General features: G+C 47.3%; 1 long non-coding RNA gene across 1 annotated transcript in view; it reads left to right on the top strand.

Annotated features, from left to right (window-relative positions):
• The first annotated feature begins 595 nt into the window (after positions 1 to 595).
• LOC109309020 overlaps positions 596 to 4628 on the top strand; it is a 10795-nt gene continuing 6762 nt past the window's right edge. The window contains exon 1 of the long non-coding RNA XR_002100766.1: positions 596 to 606. This is a non-coding gene — a long non-coding RNA (uncharacterized LOC109309020). The remainder of the gene's footprint in view (positions 607 to 4628) is intronic.

Genomic DNA, 4628 nt, shown 5'->3' with positions numbered 1-4628 from the left:
CTCCCACCTGGCAGGGCTAGACACTGGCCAGCGGGGCCCCTTGGGTGAGGCAGGGACCAGAGTTAGCCCCCTCCCTCCAGCAGCCAGCAGAGGGGACAGGAGGGGGCTTATTCTGCTGCTTGGTGGCAGATGGAGCAGCTAGACCTGGCTGCAGTCCCCCAGGGACAGTGGGGTAGAGGGGAGAGTAACCCCACTCAGTAGCCATGCTGGAGCAATGCAGGGGGGCACCCAGAAAATCTGATTTGGGCCTCTGCTGATGGGACAGGAAGGGGGGAATGAAACCCCCCCTCTGGCCAGACCCCTGGATCAGAGAGCCCAGCCCAGAGAGCATGTCGGCATGCTGGGGGACTCTGGTTTAACTTAAATCAGGAAGGGGTCTGGGACAGACATTGCATAAACTGGTTTAAGCCAAGTCAGTTAAATCTGATATTACATCCAACCAGGTTTATCTCAAACTGGTTTCAGCCATTTTAAAACTGGTTTATGTGCATTGAGTATCTGTTCTGTTACAGGTTTAAAACAGTTTCTGATCACTTAAACTGGTTTATGTGTAATGTTTCAGACCTACTGGTGCAGTCATGCATGTTGCGTGCCTCCTGAGGCTGAGTGGGCACAACAGCGAGCTCCCACAGGTGACGGTGGCAGTGGCAAGGAGGAGGATGTGGCAAGCACCAGCCAGAGATTGGCGACCACCTGAGGACACTGTCAGCAGTGACGGCAGCAACGGGGGGTGGTAAGCAATGACCATCCACAGGCACCAACAGCAGCAGCAGCAGCAACCAATCTTAGGGGGTGCATGTGTACCCACATGCACCCACTATACATCGCCAATGGGTGCAGTTAGGGTTGCCAACTCTGTTTGAATCTATTCCTGAAGGTTTCATCACATGACGTAATGACATTAATGACTGATCTGGTGTACTCTAAATCTCATTCACTACAGAGCTATCATTTTGCCTTCAGTGGAAATAAGGAGTGTCGTATGAATCATAATTCACATTTTAAGCCTACTGCATAAATAAACAACACACAATGCAAACCTGCCCATGTGCTTGTGTATTACAGATTATGGTGCATAGACATTACATCAGGAAGGCAAATGCACATTTTAAAAACCCACTGAACTACTGTATAAATCAGATCCAACATTTAATATTTATTTTAATAAATACCCTATCATTTTTCTCCCTGGTGACTCTCAGCAGTCTCCTAGAGATTTATATCTGATTCCTGGAGACTCCAGGGCAATCCTGGAGTGTTGGCAACCATGGTTCTCAACCTTTTTTAGACTCCAGGCAAAACTCAAAAATTGACAGCTCTGAGTTTCCATTCATTTTTTGACTATGGAAAAATGATAGAACAATTTTTCTGTTACAAAGAACTCAGAAAGACCATAACAGATCAGAATGGTTTTGACACTATGGATTCCTATTTGAAATCTCTGTGTTATACTGTGAAGGTGTTTGTAGTCTATGGCTGTTTGTAAATTGAGTAGTGATATGCACCATGTCATACTCTACTGAACCTACCACTTGATAGTTTCTAAGTGAAACACTCTCAAATTGAGAAAAAGATACCATTAAGTCATGATACCCACTGCTATACCATTATATTGTTGTTGTTATGGTATCATCAAAGTTGTGTTTAGCATTTTTTTAACACAGAATCTTCAAAAGACAAATCTTTTTTTAAAAGGTAGTATTTAGTAACACTTAACTGACTCCATAAGAGGATGCAGTATACATACATCATAAATACTATTACTTATAAATTCCATGTTATACTATGTTATATTAGCATAAATAATTACATTTAAAAGCTTACAGAGTCCTAAATTTTTATTACAAAGTAATTAAATTCTGTAATTGCTCACATGGCAATTATATTTCTTTAAAACCTCTGTAAAAAGAAGTCCACAAAACAGATGCATTTTTGATTTGTTGCATTCAATTTTGTGATATAGGGATTGTGTCAAGTCCATATCATAAGTGTTGTTCAACACAGAAGATACCTAGGGTGGATTTCTAGAATGCTCTAGATGCCTATATACCAGTTTTTGTGCCACATAAGTGACATTTTTGGTGCTTGCAAACTGCTGGTGCTTCTATTGTGCCCTGCAGGAGGAATGCATAAGCATCCACAAAGCTTCTCATCGTACTCAATAGTATGTGCAAAGCTTTGCCGGCTGTTTGGTTTCAACGCTGTTTCGATTAGTTTTGGGCTTGAAACAGTGGAATCAAAATGAAACAAAGGGTTTCAAAACAGCCTTGAAACAAAACGAGGCCAGTTGAAACATTTTAAAAGTTTCAAAATGTTTCGAGTTTCAAAGCAGCAGCCAGGTGGTGGGAGAGCCAGGGCTGAGCCAGAGGATAGCCAGGGCTGCACAGCCCCGTGTGGCTTAGCCCAGTGGGGAGCCCAGCCCTGGCTCTCCCCGCCTCCCACCGCCGGGGCTGTGCTTCATGGGGCTGGCGAAGCTGATCGGAGCACAGCCAGCTGTGCCTGCCTCCCAACACCAGGCTGCGCTCCGATCGGCTCCACCAGCCCCATGGAGCTCAGCCTGGTGGTGGGAGGCCTGCGCAGCCAATGTTGCACTCTGCTTCCCACCACCAAGCTGAGTTCCACGGGGCTGTGAGCCACTGGGAACTGAGCCTGGCGGAGGGAAGCACCTCTTGCCGCCAGGCTCTATCCCCAGTGCTGGGAAACTCAGCCAAGCTGGGGGAGACACCTCCCCGAGCCAGGCTCTGTCCCCAGTAGAGGGGAACTAAGCCCAGCTGGGGGACACACCTCTCCTAGCCGGGCTCTGTCGCCACTGTGGGGAAATTCAGCCTGGCTGGGGGACGCGCCTCCTGACTCTGGTGCAGGACCCAGGGAAAATCAGTTCATGCTGGGACCCATCCCTGTCCTGGGGTGAGTCCCTGCACAAGCTGATTTGCCCTGGTCCCTGCACCAGAGCTGATTGGAGGAGAATGCAGGGTCTGAGGCAAATCACCTTGTGCAGGGACCCACCCCTGCCCCGATCCGTGGGGGGGTCCCGGCACAAGCCAATTTGCCCCCAGCCTGCCTGCTGCTGGCCCCAGGTGGCAGCACCAACCTCCTGTGATCTGGGAGGCAGATGGGGGGTCTGCACCCCTGGGAGCAGTCTAGCACAGCCCCCACAGGCCTCCTGGGAATGCAGGCAGCCCCAATCTGCCTGCCGAATGACAGGAGACTGGTGCTGCCAGCTGAATGCAGCCCATGCCAGGAAGATCGGTGCTGACGCTGGCCCCAGCTGGCAGCACCAGCCTCCCATCATCCGGCAGGCATATCAGGGGCTCGCCCACACCCCTGGGACAGCTTCAGGGGCTGTGCCAGACTGCTCCGGGGGTGCAGGCCCCCATGTGCCTCCCAGATCACAGGAGGCTGGTGCTGCCACTTGGGGCCAGCGGCAGCACCCATTTTCCCGGCACTGGCTATGGGTGAAACATCAAAACAGCATTGAAACAGCCATAGAGTTTAGACAAAATGAAATGAAACAGTGCTTTCGAAATGAAACTAAACTCAAAATGAAGCACTGTTCTGTTGAAACAGACGTTGAAGCGGAACAATGCTATTTCGCACAGTCCTACTCAGTAGCCTATACCCTGGCCAGGTAAGTAAACAGCTCTGCATGCATACAGCCACGTCTCAAAAAAATCTTTTTAAAAGGCCCAGCAGGAGGAATATTCTCCTCTGGCCTAGTTCCAGTAGCCAGTAGCTAGGGGCATTTGTCTGGAAAGCTCCCCTTCCTCACAGGAAATTTAAACTTACATCTCCCTGACTTTCTAGCATAGTGCACCCTGACTTTCTACCAGAACATTACCCAGGACCCTCTCCAGTGCTCCTTTCAAAGCTGATCAGCTGACCTTTGCATTAAATAGCCTTTGGATAAAATGGATAGAGAGTAGCAGGTACATTTCTGCCTCACTGGGGAGGGAGGGTCCAGACTACAACCAAGACCCCTCACCACTTCACATTTAACTGATATTTGTAAAATTTTTCAAGTACCATATTTAATTGAATATAAGACAGGGTATTTACATTGTCTATCATTAAACTGCTACCCAAAGCAGCATGTGTTCAACAATGAAAACTAACTATGAAGTTGATTAAATGCAGCCAACACTGAGTAGGCCTATAAAACACATGACCTACACTGGGCAAACATACTGATGGAAACCTTTTTTCTGGGGGTGGCACCCTACATGCAAGTCCCAGGCCTGAAAGCCATGGAGTTCAGATGCCCCCTGGCCTTGCTGGTTCCTAGCCAAAAGGCCGAGGGGCAGTTAGAGGAAAAGCGTGAAAGTAGTTCTGTTTCCACAAAATTGATGGAAATATTTTTAACTTTATTTTTATTACAAATTTGATTAAAAATCACTCTACACTTACAAAGCAGAACATATTGAGCATCCTTGTTTTACCAAGACTTCATAATTGCAAAACTACAGATCAAAAATATACAGCTACATATATTAAACCCTTAAACAACATACATCAACTTCCCACAGAAACTTCTTACAGTATTCTATTTTTTCATACAGAACCTCATGAATATCAATTAACCTCCCTCTAAAACACACACACACACACACACACACACACACACACACACA

Source organism: Crocodylus porosus, unplaced genomic scaffold (genome assembly GCF_001723895.1).
Source record: "Crocodylus porosus isolate Cpor-Errol unplaced genomic scaffold, CroPor_comp1, whole genome shotgun sequence".
Classification (NCBI taxonomy): domain Eukaryota; kingdom Metazoa; phylum Chordata; order Crocodylia; family Crocodylidae; genus Crocodylus; species Crocodylus porosus.
This window is presented reverse-complemented; position numbering and strand designations above follow the sequence as displayed.